At 43.1% G+C, this 19,363-nt stretch overlaps 1 protein-coding gene across 4 annotated transcripts in view; it reads right to left on the reverse strand.

Moving 5' to 3' along the window:
• Positions 1-19,363, reverse strand: part of LDLRAD4 (low density lipoprotein receptor class A domain containing 4) — a 397,933-nt gene that overhangs the window by 334,790 nt on the left and 43,780 nt on the right. For all 4 annotated transcript variants that reach the window (XM_081802605.1, XM_081802607.1, XM_081802606.1 and 1 more), the window contains exons 2-3: positions 9,301-9,393; positions 2,393-2,501 (exon numbers count right to left, since the gene is read on the reverse strand). The gene's annotated coding sequence lies outside the window, so the exon portion shown is untranslated. The remainder of the gene's footprint in view (positions 1-2,392; positions 2,502-9,300; positions 9,394-19,363) is intronic.

Below are 19,363 nucleotides of genomic sequence, written 5' to 3' on the forward strand. Positions count from 1 at the left end.
GGCACACCCAAGGCCTCTCTGCTCTAGGCCCTCTTCTCTGTCACCGCTGCCCAGTGCAGGCCTTTTCACCTCTTCCCCCGAAAAACCTCCATGCTATTCTTTCTGGCTGGCTGATCTTAGCTTCTGTCTCTCCCCTCCATTCACTCCTACCCATGGCCACCAGACTTGACTTCCCTAAACACATATCTAATGTCATCATCTTCCCTGAAAAGCCCAAAATGGGGTTCCCCACACTACAGGATAATCTATGCACCACATTCAAATACTTTATGGTCTGGTCCCAACTTCCTTTTCTAACCTATCTCTATCTCTTGCCTTCCTTCTCAAGCACCCTACATCCCAGCCACATTTCTACTCTCCTAACACACTGTTAATTTTCCCACATATTTGTGTGAGACTTACCCAGTGCTCAGAATGCTCTCACCTTACATTTGTCCACCTGGAAAACTACAGTTCATGGTTTAAGACCCACTTTAAATGTCACCACCCCTGTGAGTGTACCAACAAACTTTCCTAGACGGGTATACAAGGTATCTCTGCCCTGGGTCCCCTCGGCACAATGTGCTAGGGACACGTCACTATGGACTATGACTAAGGACATATTGTGGATCTCCTCCATCAGGAGGAGATGTGTCCCTCTGTAAGGCAAGAACTGCTTCCCATTATCTTTGTGCCCAAGTCCTCAGAGTGCCCAGCTCTGTAAATGTGTGTTAAAGATAAATTTTATCACAAACAGCTGATTATTTTCCCACTGCTCCTCTTCTAACAACTTCTTCATCTTAGTGACTTATAGACATCTTCATACTTTTGAAAGCCAAAGTTTGCCCAGATTAAGATGAGCTTCTCTGTACTCTCACATATTAGTTTTATTTCTTGATTTGATGGGGCATTTCATACACTAAAGAGAATGGGGGCATAGTAAGTGGTAGGTTCCTAACTGTGAGTCTACCCTTACAAGCTGCCATACCACACAGAAGGCACTGCAATGAACTGACACTGCAAACCTAACATGAAAACCTTCCTATTTCATGTCATTGTTACAAGTCATTCTAGTAAAAACTTTGAAGAATTCTTATCATAAAATAATGTACTATTATCCTTAAAAGGTCACAATTTAGTATTTTTCCAACATTCAAGAAAAACAAGAATCTGACTAGAAATTTTCCCATTTCCCCATTTCTTCACATCTCCTGACAATGTCCCCTTGCAGTCCTGACAACACAAGAACAATTTGTAGGCTAACTGTGTTGTTCCTGGAAGTTGGTTATCTGGCCCTACCCAGAGTCTTGTCTAAGAATAATGCCTCACTCAGAAACATGTACTAGAGGCTCACTGGCCTCTAATAACATTTATTATCTACAATAAGGTAGAGTTCTCAATTTTATTCTTTTATTTCCCTTTAATTAGTTTATATTTGTAAATCTTGTAGTTCAACTAGATCACCTCCATACTTCAACATACCTTTCTTTTGGATTCCTTTTTTTAAAGATTTTATTTATTTATTTGAGAGAGAAAGAAACAGAGAGCATGAACAGGGGAATGGGCAGAGGGAGAGAAGGAGAAGCAGACTCCCCACTGAGCAGGGAGCCCAACATGGGGCTCGATCCCTGGACCCTGAAATCATGACCTGAGCTGAAGGCAGACACTCAACCGACTGAGCCACCCGGGCACCCCTCTTTTGGATTCTTAATAGTGTCTACTTGAGAGTGTGCTTTAAAAAATAAGTTTTGGGGAAAAAAAAATAAGTTCTGGGAGTTTTACTTTTTTTAAAAATGAGGATACCCAAAAGAACTGAAAGCAGGGATTCAAAGAGATACATGGACACCCATGTTTATAGCAGCATTATTCACAATAGCCAAAAGGTAGAAGCAAGCCAAGGGTCCAACAATGAATAAATGGATAAGCAAAATGTGGTATACCCATACAATGTGATATTACCAGCCTTAAAAGAGGAAGAAAGTTCTGACACAGGCTATAACACTGATGAACCCTTAGCACCCATCATGCTAAGTGCAATAAGCCAGTCACAAAAACACAAATACTGTATGATACCACTCATATGAAGTATCTAGACTAGTCAAGTTCATAGAGACAGGAGAATGGTGGTTGCCAGGGGCTAGGGGCAGGAAGCAGGAGGAATGGGGAGCTAGTGTTTAATGGGTACAGAGTTCTAAGTCTTTCAAAATGAAAATAGTTCTAGGGATGGATGGTGATGATGGCTGCAGAACAATGAAAATGTATTTAATGCCACTGAACTTTACACTTAAAATGGTTAAAACATACTGTTTTCCATAGCAGCTGTACCATTTTTCATTCCTACCAGCTATGCACAGGGTTCCAAATTCTCCATCTTACATATATTTTACCACAATTAAAAAAAAAAAAGGAGCACCTGGGTGGCTCAGTGGTTCAGCGTCCAACTCTTGATCTCAGCTCAGGTCTTGATCTCAGGGTCAAAAGTTCAAGCCCCATTTTGGGCTCCACACTGGGTGTGGAGCCTACTTTAAAAAAAAAAAAAAAGAAAGGAGAAGAAGTTTGAGAACCAATTAAAGATCAAAAAATCGGTAACTAACCTAAATATGACAATCCTAAATTGTAACAATTTCTTTTAATGACTCAAAAGCACCATTATACCTTACAAAGTACTACAAAAACATTTCGCAAACCCACCCGGCCCCATGAAACAACTCTTTCTCAAATGATCCAAGAATCTCAGGGCCTATTGTTATTTTTATGCCTCACATGTGGCAGTTGCCAGACTAAACAGCATAGGAAGTAGAACTCCCTGCCTAGTCACTGTACTGGGTAAATGCAGCTCAACCCAAGTCTAGAAGTAAAGAATGCCAAGGCATTATATTCTTGGGCTATAACAGCACAGGAAAAATATTAGAACAGAACAGAACCTACATAACAGAGAGCAACTTAGGAACTTTTTAAAAAGTTAATGCAGACTCAGGTCAGAGAGTGTTTAGGATGAGTATTTCCCTGCCCCAAATGCCCCATCTCCAAAGCGCTGCTGTGAAGACAGAGAAGTGGCCATTGTAACTGATAAACCCACCAATACCATGGTTTCCCTGCTCCTGTAGCTGTATCTGTGAACTCAACAGAACAACTTCTGTTCCTAAGCGGAGCATGTAGCCCAGGCAGGGTAGCCCTGCTGACCTGCCCTGGCACTCTCTCCTACATGATCACTGGCAGCTGTAATGCTCTGCATTTGTAAATTAGCTGTGCACTTATTCGGCAATCTTGTCTCCCAAATATGACGGGCCCAGTTGGGCTGAAGGTACTGAAGCAAAGCACCGTTGAGCAAGCCCCAAAGCCCACAGCGTGTTGTGGAGCTGAGATGAAGCACTCTCATTGCCTAATATTTCCTCTATCATCTCTGAACAAGCGAGTCCCCTGACTGCCCTATCATAACGTCCAGGTGTGGAAAATGTGGAGAACCATGGCAAAGTGGATCCCAGGAAAAGAGAGAGGAACCATTAAATGCTAGGCTGAATCCATACAGACCCCAGACATCTTGTGAGCAGCAGGTACCTTCTCAAGCACTGAGCTTGCAAAGTTAACCAAGCATCGATTGCCAAACAGCCTTCAGCAGAAATCATCTCTGACACAAAAACAAATATTACATGAGGTTCAAGAAAAAAGCCTACAAAGCAAAACCCCAATGGAAACCTCCCTCAGTCCCCTTTTGTGTTGTTGGGTTAAACACTTTATAACTGGATCCCTCTCCTTCCTCTGCCTGTCCTCTTTATTTCTGTCGACCTCTTCCTCTGCCCGTACTCATTACATTTCCAAAATGATTTTTCCAAGTTACGTGAACTTCACATCTCATGCTCTACTGCAAATGCTCTTAACCTTTTTGGAGGTCAAAATCTTACTGAGAATCCCATCAAAGCCCTCTGGCTTTCTCTGCAGGAACAGGCACGATTTCAAGAAATTCACATATGCCCTGGGTCCCTTGGAGGTTAAAAACCTCTGTCCCAGTGGCTGTTTCCTTCCATCTTTCTACATTGAATTTGAGAAACACTTGGCAACCTACCTCCATTTGTGGAAATTATGTAACTGACAAATTTCAAGAATCCATAAGGACTCCTGTTGATGGGGTGACCCATCCACCCCACTGATAATCAAAACTCTAAGGGGAGGTCATCCATATAAGCTCAAAACATTCAGCCAGTCTGACATGAAGCAGCCCTGAAGGACAACTCCCCCCGAGATGATGGTACCAGCTCCCAGTGACTGCCCTCACACATGTCCCAATGTGACTTTGTGGGGACCGCTGAGACTCAGTCTGTTACAATTGGCATCAGTTGCCACCGGCAAGTCATCACAAGAACCTGACCTTGGTAAGCGCATTTTACACTTGAGTGCTATTCATCCGGGTGACACCAAGCGGGGGTTGGGGAGGCAGGAAGACAGACAGTGACAGTGCCAGAGCGTGCTGCCAGGCACTGCCCCCCACCCCACAGGCTGCAGAAGCTGCCTCACCCACACAGAGAGACTGAGCCTGCAAAGCCAAATTTCTGAGCTGCTGCTGAGACTCCCATAAAAAGCAATGCTATTTCTAACCTCCCTCACCATGGAAAACTACACATGCCACCAAGCAACCCAGAATCTCTGAAAGGTTTATTTTTATACTCTTCCCCACGCCCCCTACCCTTACCTCCCCCACAAAATTTTTAGGTGGAAAATTTGCTAGCTTTTTAGCAGTTTGACACTACTGTGCTAGGCATGGGCTGACGAAGCTGCTAGCATGTTTGATTTTAAAGCAAAATGAAAAGGTATCTTTCTGATACAGCTCTGAATGAGTCTACTTTAAGAAAATAATACAGTCTAATAATAGAAGGACACAATCCAACAAATAGGCAAAGAATATTCCCAAGTTCACAGGCCACAGACAGAAATAACAGAGCTAACAAGTTTCTCTTCCCTGTCTCTAAAAGTGGTGCTTCTGCTTGCCGGACTTTCTCTTCACATTGCTGATTTTTCCTAATCCGAACATGGCACAAAGCATCCCTGATGCCCTTGCAGAGTTTCGATCTTTCTTTTGCTGTTCTTAACCTTAAAGACTGAGGGGAAAGCAGTGAGATGGACTTCAGATCTGAGTCCCCTGACACTGTGTATACATGGGGTTGGCAGGAGGGAGGGAGGAAGAAGAGGAGAGAGAGGAAACAGGAAGAAGGAGGGCCTGAATGAGGCCTGGAGAACCCAAAAACTCTTTGAGAAGCCAAGGGGCAACCCAGAACTAGTCAACCTGGGCTCTGTCCTGGAACTCCTCCCAATGGGAACTTTGGTGTCACTTCTCTAATGACAAACTGGAAGGCCAGAGAGGCACCAACCCACCACTGTCTGGCTTCACACAGACAGGAAGTTTTAGTGCAGCCTCTGAATGATCCTAACCTAACTGTAAAGCAGAGTTTAATCCTCCTTCACATTAGGGAACCTCCAGCACAATATGGTCATTTACACCAAAGCTCCAAATGTTGTTTGATCACATTTTCACAGTTTAATCTATTTTATTATACATGCCAAGGAAACATCTGGAGAAAATAAGCCTTGCTTTATTTACCAGTGTAGAAAGCAGGGACCTACACTCAAAAGTGTCCTTTCTCCCAGCACTACTGATCCTCTTTGAGTTTCCTTAATAGTTTAAATTTATGGGATGCCTGAGTGGCTCAGTCGGTTAAGCATCTGCCTTTAGCTTGGGTCATGATCCCGGGGTCCTGCGATCAAGTCCCACATGGGGCTCCTTGCTCAGTGGGGAGCCTGCTTCTCCCTCTGCCTGCCGCTCCCCCCTGCTTATGCGCTCGCTCTCTCTCAGAAATAAATAAATAAAATCTTTAAAAAAAAAACAAATTCAACACAAAGCCAAGGAAGTTCAGGTCAGGGATGTATGGCTAGCATCTAAGGTTACGTTTTTATATATTTTATTCATTTATTCGTCAGAGAGAGAGAGCACAAGCAGGGGGAGTAGCAGAGGGAGAAGGAGAAGCAGGCTCACCATTGAGCAGGGAGCCCAATGCGGGGCTCGATCCCAAGACCCTGGGATCATGACCTGAGCCGAAGGCAGACACTTAACCAACTGAGCCACCCAGGAGACCCTCAGCTTATTTTTAATGCTGGAGCATCTCCCCACTGGGACCATAGGTCTTACACAGGAAGACTTTGACACTGCTCTCTGTTCCTCACCATCTACTTCAGATCCTTTAAGGACCTTAAAGGAAACCAAAAGAGAGGTGGGATTTTCCCCATCTGAACCTTTCTTATGTGTGCTGAGAGCCAACCAGATCTAAGTCTGAGGTTTCGTTCTCTCACGACAAGGACACGAAAAGGGTGTGAAAAGCTTGAATTAATGATTTCTTCACCTACATCCTAGAGGCATTGTGCTCAGTCAAGTCACCAGCACTAGCATTCCACCACGCCCGGCTCTAGCAAGAAGATGCCTCATGAAATTCCTCAGCAAACCTCCTCCACCCTAAAGGGGACAGAGAGATCCATGCCTCTACTCCCTCTTCTCTGATCCTGCCAGCACATGGTCCTTGGATCAGAACTAGCATTTGGATTGCAAATAACTGACATTTTATTGAACTCCTACTGTATGTGAATGCTGAATTAGGCATCTTCACAATAATTCCACAAGATATATATTATCCCATTTAAAGATGAAAAAAGCTGCGACTCACAGAGGCTTAGGACTTGCCAGAGTAAAACAGTGAAGGAAAGTGGCAAGGACAGAATTTGAGCCAAAGGCCATGTTTCCAGCTATACCTTAAAAAATGTGATACAGCCAAGAGGTATCTGTCTTCAAATTTATCAAATGGGTCACAATTTTAAATTTTAAAATACATTTAATAACAACCTAGCCCCACCAGGAGTTTCTCATTAAATACTGAAAGGCAACCATGAAAAAAAATAAATAAATAACAACCTAAACATGGTAACCCAACCCCATTTTAGAACCAAGTCCAAAAAACCCCACTATACAGTAAGACAGGCACATTCTGCAGTTAGTGCAAAAATCCAGACCTCCCTGGGCCTTCCCAGCCAAGCAGTTGGAGCAGAGTTGTAATGCCACCTGTCCATCTTATCAGCACTTAGGAATGTCTCACAGTCCAGCTGTGAGCTTTGAGAGACAGAATTTTACAAGTAACAGAGCAAATATAAATTCCAGGACAGTCAGCTGTAAGAACCTATTTTAGAGGTGTGAAAGTTCTTACAACACCTCAGAATCCAAGTATGGTGCCTGAAAATGACCCGAGATGCACAAAGCAACACGCAGGTCTGCAGACAGGGATCTGTTCTTTAACCATTCTAATGTTCATAAGGAGCAACACAGCCTTGTATTTAATTTAAAATCCATATACAGTAATGTAGTCAAGAGAAAGATTTCCATTACCAATTTTGAAACCTGCTTAAAATAACTGACAGAATGAGGTAACCCCATATATGGTGGGAAATCGGGTTCTTATGTAATTTGCAAGTATATTTCTACTTTTGTCAAAATTTTGTAAATCAAGCTGTACAGACCTTAGGAGCATAGTCCAGTGGTATTTCAATTATCCAGTAAAACTCTATTTGAAGATGGCTTTAGTTTTTGGTGGGTAAGGTTAAAGAGGACTGGATCTGAGATGATGAAAGAGTAACTAAACTGTGCCCCCACTCTCTTCAGCTCTGGTAGGGATGAGTTGTTGCCTCCCACCTTAAGCTGGTGGTGGGCATGCCAAATTATGGAAGAAAAATAGTACAACTCATCAACACTCACCAAGTAAGGGGCGCCTGGGTGGCTCAGTCGGTTAAGTGTCCAACTCAGGAAACAAACACATTTGAACTGCATTCACTCAACAACAGAGAGGAATTGCCCCCAAAATGGACTCAGAGTGTGTGTGGTTCGTTACATATTGCATGCTTCGTAGCACCTACAATTTTAGGAAGGTTCCAAACTGTGAAAAGTCCATTTAAATTCAAGGGTCTGTGTGCCTCAGTGAGGAAGCACATTAAATCACTCCAACTGCCTCATCTACTTTCAACCGCAACCATAAATAAAAAGTTTGGATATGCTCTGAGAGAGCATCCAGGGTGGGAATCTTCATCAGTTCCTTTCATGTGACAAAAGTTTTACTGAACTCCTCCATTATACCAGGCACTGCTTGAGGCCTGGGGGGGGGAGGGGGGGGGAGATAGCGGGGAAGGAGGGAGATTCTCGCCCTTATAAAGCTTACAGTCTATTAAAAAACTTGGAATAAACAATGAGCCATACCTGGCACATTAAAATTTAGGAAAAAGTTGCACCTTATATCTTACAGAATTTCTTACTTTCCTGAAGACTCTCATGTATTACTTCATTTAATGTTCCCCATAGACTGGCAATTAGGCAGAACAAGAATCACTAAAATCAATTGAGAGTTGACAAAATAGAGGCACTGAGAGGTGAAGAGGTATGCCTAAAGTGAAAAGCTGGTGGCAGGCAAGCTGAGGCAGGGTAGGATGCTCCTGGTACCCTCCCAGCACCTCAATGACAGTCCCCCCAAGGGCTGGCTCTGAATCGGTCTTTGGGTCTGAGGATGTCCAGAGATGACCGAAATACACAGGTGTCACCTCAGCTTCTACTTCCAGATAACCCAATGCCCAGCTACTTCCACCCACTCTCCAAAACAGACACAGGCACACAAACGTAAAGCCAAATGCAGTAAATTAGGAAGCCAACCCCCTCTTTACCATAACAAACCATACGCGCTACCAATACAGAGAAAGAAAAACCTGCCCACCTGATGTTACAACAGCTAAGAAAGAGAAAGGAACTAGTATTTATTTACTATATGCTATATGCCAGATGCTGCATTAAATATGATGACTCCTTTATTTCTGATGGCAATCCCATTATTATCCCCATTTTATGAAGTAGGAGACCAAACAAAACACAGAATTTAGAATGACAAATAAGGAATCCCATTTCCCATGGATCTTAAGTGTTTTTAAGTATCTGGGCATTAAATGCTCAGGCTCAGCAACAAATACAAGTTGAATAGTAAGATTATTTTTTTCAGTAAATCTAGGAATATGTATTTTATATACATTCACAGTTCAACGTGAATTATAAACAAAAAAGAAAAGTCACATTTAATCTGATATCATACAACTTTCCTCCTATCGGAAAAAGCTAAATTAGTAAGATAGTCTTTGTGCCTAGAAATTGCATGACTTTTTTGAGAGGTACATATGATGTACCCCTCATAACAGTTAGTGCTGTGACAAACTCTGCTTCACAAACATTATCAAACAGTCTTAACTTCTACTCACCTTTTAAGCTGTATGAAAACTGATGTGAGTTCTTGAAAATGGTCCAGTCAGGAGACAACGGTGTGTGATGTTACAAATATAGAGCTTGAACTGCTAAAAGGAAAAATAAAGAATTTCACCAAACCATTTCTTGGTTTCTCTTAATGCACCCTCCCTTTCCCCAAGTTCCAAAAAAAAAAAAAGTTGCGGACTATCACAATAAAAACTACAAATACCAAAATGAATAAAATAAGAACACAAAGGTAAACATCAAATAATAAAGGAAGGGAGAATTATAAAAAAAATCTGAGGTAAGGGACATGACTGAGCTAGGAACAAAATCCCCCTATCAGTTCTCGAGCAGCCACAAGGGGCACCCTGTTCTTATCTTCCAAACAAAAGAGACACAATTTATTCCTCTAAACACACAAAACTTTTCTTCAATGAGGGCCCGTGAACAAATAATGAACAATGTCCTTATTGGATTTGGGGTTTTTTTTAATCATAACAGTCTGAATTAACTTGTGAGCACATGGATCCACGCAATCCTTAACTGTAAAGAGAGGCAGGCCCAGGGGCACCTTTTTCCTCCCATGAAATATGTTTAATTTTGTGGGAGCAACACGGACCCTTGCTTGTGAAGACCCTTGGGGGAACACCCATGGTTCTGTCTGAAAGGTCGTCTTTACACCTGCCTTCACTCTGTTGGTAGAACATCCTCCAGTTTGGTGCTCCAGACTTTGTCCAGGTCTAGTTCCAGTTCACACAATCTGTCATGATCATCCTCATCCCACCTTGATGAGTATACTGTGTGTGCATCACACCATTCCAGGTCACATCGGGTGACTGCCTTGTGCCTTACAAAGCAGTTTCAGGTAAACTCAGTCAACTCAGCCTCAGCTACCACAAGCACCTCTCAGCACCCAGCCTGCCAATGTGTAGGATTACACTCCTGTCCAAGGTTGAATAAGCCACCATCTGTCTAGCTTGTGTGCTGTAGTGTACTCTCCAGGAGACTTGTCCCTTAAAGTGTGTTCCTACCATATGTCACTCCTGAGTGATCAGCCAATGCTAAGACATCCAAATAAAAAATTACTGTGTCTAGCCAGAGGATCCTATGAGATTCCTGTGGAGGTCCACCCTGAACACATGAGCCAAACACCTTGCTGTTTTTATGTAACTCCTTAGTATCAATACTATGAAGCCACAGACATTACTTTCTCCTGTTTACTGTCTACTAAGAGAAGAAAACAAGCCACTTTTGGTTTTCTAAACAGTTTTTATTCTTCAACTGGGATTGCTCTCATCAGTCTTCCTAGGATTCAAATGTTCAGACTTATTGAGAAAAAAAGTCAGTGGAATAACCAGAAATGTACTGTGGTGGGCAAAATGACTCTTGAGTGCAGGCAGAAGCTGAGACTTGCTTCTAACCAACAGAATTTGGCAGAAGTAATGAGATGTCATTCCCTTGATCAGGCAATGCTATACAAGACTCCATCTCGGCAGACTAGAGAGTGACAGACTCCCTTTTTACCTCTGAAGAGGCGAACTGCTATATGGTGACAAGGACGGTGAGGAGGCCACATGGCAAAGAACTGCAGGGGCCTCGAGGAGCTGAGAGGCCCCCAGCTGACACCCAGCAAGGAAACAGGAACATCAGTCCTATAGCTACAAGGAAATGCATTCTACCAACAACTTGAATGATCTTAGAAGTGGATTCTTCCCACTCTTACCTCCAGATGCGAACACAGCTGGGACCACACCTTGACTGCCAACTTCTGATATCCTGAGCAAAGAGCCAGTTAAACCATGCCCAGACTCCTGACCCATAGAAACTGTGAAGTAATTTATGGGTGTTGGTTTAAGCTACTAAGTTTATGGCAATTCGTTAAGCAGCAACAGAAAATAAATTTAATTTAGTAATTAAGTATAGGGATTGTATAAAATAAATACATATATATTATATGCATACATAATTGGTACAATAGAACAGCCCTTCCTACCTGCCTCATCCATCCATAAGGGAAAATTCGGGTCAAATTAAGTGCAATGGTTCACCCAAGAGGATGACCCTAAAGAGAATTATTAAGCCTAGGACTTTAGAGAAGATGGTGGCAGAGTTCTTTATACATAGATGACCATACCCTGCTTCTTGTAATATGAAGCATTTGAGGAATCCATACATGGTTTTTCAAATGATAAACTATGGTCCTGTGGGGATGATGATCTCACTAGCCCCAAACCAACTTCTTTTTTTACTTCTTCTTCTTCTTTTTAATTTAAATTTTACTTAGTTAACATACAGTGGTTAACAACATACTTAGTTAACAACACTGGTTTCTGGAGTAGAATTCAGTGATTCACCACTTACATACAACACCCAGTGCTCATCACAAAAAGTGCCCTCCTTAATACACTTCATCCATCTATCCCATCCCCCCACCTACCTCCCTCCATCAACCTCCGGTTTGTTCTCTATGGTTAAGTGTCCCTTATGGTTTATTTCCCTCTCTCCCTCCCCCCCCATATGTTCACCTATTTTGTTTCTTAAATTCCACATGAGTGAGATCATATATTTGTCTTTCTCTGACTGGCTTATTTCACTTAGCATAATACCCTCTAGCTCCTCCATCCATGTTGTTGCAAATGACAAGATTTCATTCTTTTTGATGGCTGAGTAATATTCCATTGTGTGTGGGGGGGTGTGTATCTCACATGTTCTTTACCCATTCATCAGTCGATGGGCATTTGGGCTCTCTCCATAGTTTGGCTATTGTTGATAATGCTGCTATAAACATCAGGGTGCACATACCCCTTCAAATCTATATTTTTGTATCCTTTGAGTAAATACCTAGTAGTGCAATTGCTGGGTCGTAGGGTAGCTCTATTTTTAACTTTCTGAGGAACCTCCAAACTGTTCTCCAGAGTGGCTGCACCAGCCCAAACCATCTTCTAAATGCCATGTTCCCAACACGTTTCCAGCAGTTTACACAGCACTGTGGCCACAGTTTGGGAACCATGAGCTGGTGAGAGGCAGAGCATGACTCAGAGGCAGAGTTGCAGGTATTCCTGGAAAGTAACATGAAGCAAGGAGGTCACCTCTCTTGCCCCAAGAAGGGGATACATGAGTGGCAGTTAGACTGAAAAACCATTAGGGAAGTGAGACACATTTATTCTTTTTTTGTTATTATTTATTTGACAGAGAGAGAGAGTGATAGCGATAGCAGGAACACAAGCAGGGGGAGTGGAAGAGAGAGAAGCAGGCTTCCCGCTGAGCAGGGAGCCTGATGCGGGGCTCGATCCCAGGACCCCGGGATTATGACCTGAGCTGAAAGCAGATGCTTAACGACTGAGCCACCCAGGCGCCTGAGACACATTTATTCTTAACCTTCACAATATTCTCACTTTCTCTTTAAGGTAAAGGAAGACATTTATTCCAGACAAAGGTTAAGAGGGAAATCTGGCTGCATGCTTCCTTTCTCTGAAACAGGACTGGCTTCCAGCTGGGAACTGGAGCCATTTAAAACACAATGATGCCCAGAGACAAGAGAGCCCTTTTGTGTAAATTATAAGTTGGGCTGGAAAAAAAACACCAAGTAGTAGGTAATATACTTCAGTGTTACACAGAGATCAAGGAAAATAGAAAACAGAGGTCTCTTTCCCAAATCTATATTTACTTTACATCATTTTTCAGAAATGTTGAGGCATTCGTTAAGGATGGACTTACACTTCCACCCCAGATGCGTAAATTTTTTTGTCAAGTACATTTCCACGACATAAAATGTGTGTGTCCATTTATTCAACTCGTAAATGCCATACAATTTGGTTTTGGTGTCTTTCTCTCATGGGGCTGAATTATTTCACAGTAAACTTATGCCAAGAAGTACTGGACCAGAGGTGTGTCTTTGCAGCTCAAGGGCCCAGCACAAGGATCCGCTCTCTCACTAACTTGAGTCTGGCCTGGGAAAGGGTCAGGCCGGCAGGGAGCATCACCAGCAACCTCCCTGCAAAGCCCAGGGTGAGATGCAAAGAAGACAAGTGCAGGTTCCAGCCGCAGAGCCAAGACCAAGAGTTTGACAAGTTGTATCTTAACAAAACATCACCAACCATTTCATCGGTGCCTTTCAAAATCGAGGAATGCACAGGAAGAGGGCAGCTTTGGGTAACTCCCAGCAGACACAAAACCAGCGGGGACCAGGACTCGGGAGAGGGATCCCGAAGCCAGCTGCCTTCTGTCGACTGTCTGGCTTACTTCTAACAGGGATTTCTGTTCCCAAAATAGAAACGAAGGACCTCTTCAAAGCAGATGCAACAAAGGAACAATCCCATTCTGCTTGCCAGGAAGAAATAAGGCGCGGTGACACCCGAAAGTCATCTCTTCTGGAGCACAAAGGGCGGGACGAAGGGCCTTTCCTGGGGCACAGCTGAAACAGCCAGCCTCCTCAAAGACCTGGTCCCCAAAGCCCCTCGCGGGTGCACCCACTGGAGTAAGGCAGTGCTGGCAGGCTCCCACACACGCCTCCTCCCGCCCAGCACAGGACAGCAACAGCTTCGAGGGCTGCGCTCACAGGACAGCGGGACGGCCAACAGACCTTCGCAGGCTCTTCCCGCTCTGCCTCGCCCTTCAACCAAGAAAATCTTTCAGTCAAAGCAAAAACAGTCCATCTGCCTATGGCTAAACAGACAGGTTTTCTATCTTCCCTGCTGTTTTGGCTTGAGCTCTTCCGACTGCAAAGTTCTGAAGCTCCCTTTGCTAAGCTTTATTAAGGCCAGAACTATGTATGAGGAAACTAGGACAAGGCCACCCTGGGGCTGCCCTGCGCTGCGAGGAAACCCCACAGCCAACATGGCAGCCCGGGCTCCTGCCGGGTAGGGCAACGCAGCCTCTGTGCACGCGCACGCACTCACACGCAGATGCACATGAGCGTGCACGCACGTAGGCAGGCGCGCACGCGCACGCGCAAGCGCTGAGGGAGCTTGTAAAATCTAAAAATGGGATGCTTCGGGACCCATAAAGGCAGAATTAAATGTTTCAAAGCACACAAAGAGCGAATAAAGTTCTTAACAAAGCTGGAGTGAGCACCTTAAGGAAACAACAACAAAGAGAATGATTTCTTTTAAGTGACATTCAAGTCCAACAGCGAAGTTTCCTAGTTATTTCCAAACTCAAGGGGAGGAAGACAGAGACCAACCCCTCCACAAAGGATCACAAAATACTTGAAAGTAATAAAAAACTTGACAGTGATTGGTACATCAAGATCCTTTTTTGCTTCTTAAGCAATAAAGTATTGTCTCATTTCTCAGGCATCCTGGAAGGAGTTCTCAGGGTCAAACTATACTCTTTAAAGCATATTAGCACACACCCAAATGGAGATGTTACCGTTTCTGTTACAAGCCAAAAAGGGAATCAAACACTCAGTCACTATGGCAGGAACTCCATGAGCACGTGGACTGGCGGAGTAAGGTAAGAGCCAAACGCACAGCCTGCCCTGGGTTCAAATCCAGATCCACCACTTACTGCTTGCCTGACCCCAGGGAAATCATGTCATCTCTGAGACACAACAGCTAACAAATGACGATATGGTTACCTACATTCAGGTCACTGCAGAGACTTAGAAAGACAGTAGGGGCCTTAGTAACCGATCATAAATATTAATATAGTCAAATGATATAAAGAGCAGCATGGCTTCTAATCAGAGAAAACCAGCTGCTAATAGGTATGACTCACAACAGAAGTGCCTCTTCCCAAGAGTCTTCCTGGTTTACCTCACCCCCTACAGTCCTCCTCACTCAGTTTCCAGTGCTCCTGGGCTATCTGCACATACCCTCTTTCATGTTTACTCAGGACTCCCCACGAGAATACCAACTCTTAAGAACAAGTCTCACATTTTCTAAGGATAGGTCTCATATTTCTGGTTTTTTTAAACAATCTACTTCCTTCCCTGTACCCCTCAACCATACCTGTATCTCCATATCTGGCATTCCCCAGAATAACAGCCTCAGAGGAAGACTTGAGGCAAACTCACACCTTTCACATCTTACAAGCTCTCACACTTAATGAGCTCAAGCCCTGTCCCTTTGCTATAAGTGAGGAAGAAATCAAGGAACATGGTGGTGAATAGTATTGACCAAGTCACACCGGTGAGGTCAAGTCCCCGGGGCAAAGACCTGGGCCTCTTGCCTCCCCCACCATACCATTGGCATCTGCTTATCACAGAGCCTACCTTATAAGAAAGAACAATTGCCACTGGCATTATAAAGATACATGTCCAAATGAGCCACATATCTTACCACACAGCACTGGGCCTTGGGGTTTCAACATTCCTGAGAGCAAGATAAGGCCTACTTCAAGAAACAGCCCTGCATACCCAGGATTCTGAGCTCTGGCCCAATTGTTCTGTTCTCTGCTCTTTTTGACCTCCTGTTTAGATACTTAATTAATTACAACAAGAAGAAATCAAACAGATAAAAATACTCAGGCATCTTGATCACTCATTTCTAGGTAATAATAGTAACAATAACAATAAAGCTAACATTCATTTAACCTTTGCTCAGTGCCTCTCTTGCAAGGCACTTTATGTATCTCATTTAATGCTCACAGCAACCTTGTATGGATGTTATTAGTAATCCTCAGTTAACAGATGAGATAACCAGAGTCTAGAGAATTTAGGTGATTTGTCTAGGGTCATACAACTCTTAGGAGGCAAAGCTAAGATTTGAACCCTATTCCATCCTACAAGCAGATCCACAGAGCAATCAAAACAAAGGGTTATAATAAGAAATAAAGCAAAGCTGAGGTATCAAAAAATGAATATGTTTTAATCTTGGGAATTCCTTTGAAAACTAGGGTGTATTTTTGTTGTAATATTATCTTCAAACCCAGACTTTATGAGTCTGTTGGAAGATAGCAACAAGTCATTCACCAATAAGCACACTTCTTTCAGACCCTTTTGGTCACTTCCCGTGAACACTCCACAGGCAAAAACAAATGTGCATACTGTGGAACCCAGCTGGCACATGAGAGTCCTGACCCCCAAAGACTGATGCAGCGGGTGGCCACAGGCGGGACTTCTCAGGAGCCACAGCACACTCAGTCCCAGGCTGGTGAGGCAGCAATGTTTTTGGAGACCCGTTATGTCCCAAATTTTCCACCACGTACTATCAGAAAATAAAAAGGACCTAAGTTGTTATTTCTCTGAAATTCTAAAATTTAGTATGGAAAATAGGACAAACATAAATAAGTGTGCTTTTATAATTAAATGTCAAGACTGGTTTTCAGATGGCAAAGACAAAAATTGATATCAATATTTTATTGACCTCTATTAATATTTAACATTAAATATGGAGCCAACTCTCTGTAGAAAGCTGTTTCAATGTACTGAATCCCTAGCACTGTGAGGGGGTGATGCTAAATGCCAGGAACAGACGAAAGAAGTCACCATGTCATGTGAGGTAGAAAGAAGAAACCCAAGTATCTCAAACTCATTCCACCATGAAATCCGCTGGCAGGCTGTATGAACACCCCACCAAGTGCCAGACATGATTCCAGGCAGTTGGGCACATCAGTGAGCAGAACAAGGGTGTAGAGTTGAACAATAAACCTACTCAACAGGTAAATTAAGTCGTTTGCTCAGAAATGGTAAGGCAAGCGCAGAGCAGAGCGGAGGACAGCCAGGATGGGCAGAGGGAAGTGGCATCAGAGAATGCTCCCTGAGAAGGCAGTACCAGAGCCAAGGCTAGAAGGAGGCAGGGGGGCTGGACACAGGGATGTGTGAGAAAGAGTGTTCCAGGGAGGGGTCCAAGAACAAAGAAGCAGCCTAGCTGGACAGAGTGAATGAGGGCAAAAGTATCAGGAGATGAAGTCAAAGAGGCAATGGGGGGGTCCCAAGAGCTTGTAGGCAACTGTAAGGACTTGGCATTTACTCAAGAAGAATGAGGAGCTATTGAAAGAGTCATGCATTCATTCAACAAGGACTTACCAGATGCTAAACATGTCAAGCCCTGTGCCAGAAGCTAAAGACATAAGAACAGGAAGAGGGCTGAAAAGAGGCAAAAAAAACTAAACTCCTCAACCTTCACTGGTAGCTAAGGTCTTCTTTAGTAGACTAAGTAACCAAGAGTACATTCCAAGCCTCACATGGGAACCTGGAAATGAGCACTCAGTGGGCTCGAAGGACGCCTCTCCATCCCTTACTACATATAGATCCTGAACAACTACCAGGAGAACACCAAAAATATGGAAGATCCTAAAGTTGTGTAAATCAGCAGTGAAAATCAAATGAAATCCAAAAATCATTTTAGTCCTGATTATATCTCATTAGATTCTAAATATTTAAATCTCTTGATGGTATTATAATAGCTCTGTAATAACTACAATGGTTTAAAATCTTAACACCCTATATTTCCTAACATTTCTATATGGCAGAATGTTTACTGTTCATTGATATCTAGATATGTATTTGTCATTTTGGTAAACAGACAGTAATAAACATCAATGCTTGGTCTTTCTCCTCTATTAAACTACATATATTGTATCTCCTTAATACTTCCTCTGTAACTCACCCATGATACTAGTCATTTTGGACTTTCAAACACTCTTAACACATGCAATATATACATGTATATATATACATACATATATATGTGAAAATGTATATATATGTATATACATATATACATATACTGAGTTGTGACATTAAAAATCTCTATATACATATGCATACCACACATACAACTTTTTTAAAGTTTCTAAAAACAACAAAAAAATAAAGTTTCTAAAAACAATACTTAGCCTTATAGTTGTGAACTATATTCTATCTTCTATTACACATCACTTCTTGAGTGATGGTTGTGACCTACTAAAATGATTTCGTGACCTGCAGTTCTAAAACACTAGTCAAGGCTCTTAACCAATTAACTATTATTTAATAAATAACCTCAAATTCATCACAACATCACCTGTCCCCTACTTTGTCCACCTACCCTCTCAACCTGCAGAGAAGAGCAAATTCTAGTCTACTCATAAAATTTTAGAGTGTCCTGAAGGATGATCCTTCAGAGCACAGCCCTGCAAGACTCATGAACTAACCAGAAGGCAGAAAGGAACTAACTCTTCTCTGCTGGAGCCAAACAGAACTCAACCCATCCGCACTATCTGTGCATGAACTTGTCAAGGTCTCCAGTATTCTGAAATAACTTAATGAAAACACATTCTACTGCTAAAGGATCTTTGTCTTTGGCTTCCAGTGCTTTGATAAACTTGTAAATGGTCATTAAAATAGGACAAGTATAAGCACTACTTTGCATTTGAGAGTAGGGCAGATTCAGACTCAGGGGGTCTGCAGTGAGCCCCAAGATTCTTCATTTCTAACAAGCTCCCAGGGGATGCCAATGCGGTGGTCCAGTAACAAAGCCCTAGACAGCACTGGGTAGTTTACAGATCAAGGTAGCCCTCCCTAGCACCCCCTAACAATTGTGTTCAGATACACAGCAAAGCCCTCAGCAGACAGCACCTGCCGTGAAGGCAGGTGTACAGGTGATATCCACAAGCACATTAACGTGGGCTTCAGCTGATGGCGACCCATCGATGGTGGTTGGAAAAGGCCATCTGGGAAGACTGGAGAACAGCACCTAAGCAAGGGAGTACAAGAACCACATGGAGGAAACTGACTTGGAAAGCAGGTCCAGGCTCCTTGAGAAATCTACAGAATGTCCACAGATGAAAAGAGAACATCTATTTGGAAGTAACTCATGTGGAGACCACTTTCAGGCAAAAAGACTTGAGCAATGGAATGTAGAAAAGACCCATCAAAATATCCATAGGCTCTAACTGACCAATGGGCCACTTACAACTAGGCACAGTTACCAAAAAAGGGAGAATTCCATACATTGCCATACCTCCTCTTCTTCCCCCTTTACCCCACCCACTACATCATTGCAGATAACCTCTCCTCTGCTGTCCTGACCACTCCTCTCTTGCGGTGTATTCAGTAAACTTCTATTTCCTTTGTTCTGCCTCTGGTGAATTCTTGTGCAGCCTGCACCACTGACTTCCACCCTACCGTCGCCCCACATTTGGGGGCCC

Source organism: Leptonychotes weddellii, chromosome 13, assembly GCF_054177405.1.
Source record: "Leptonychotes weddellii isolate Sample4059 chromosome 13, ASM5417740v2, whole genome shotgun sequence".
Taxonomy (NCBI): Eukaryota; Metazoa; Chordata; class Mammalia; order Carnivora; family Phocidae; genus Leptonychotes; species Leptonychotes weddellii.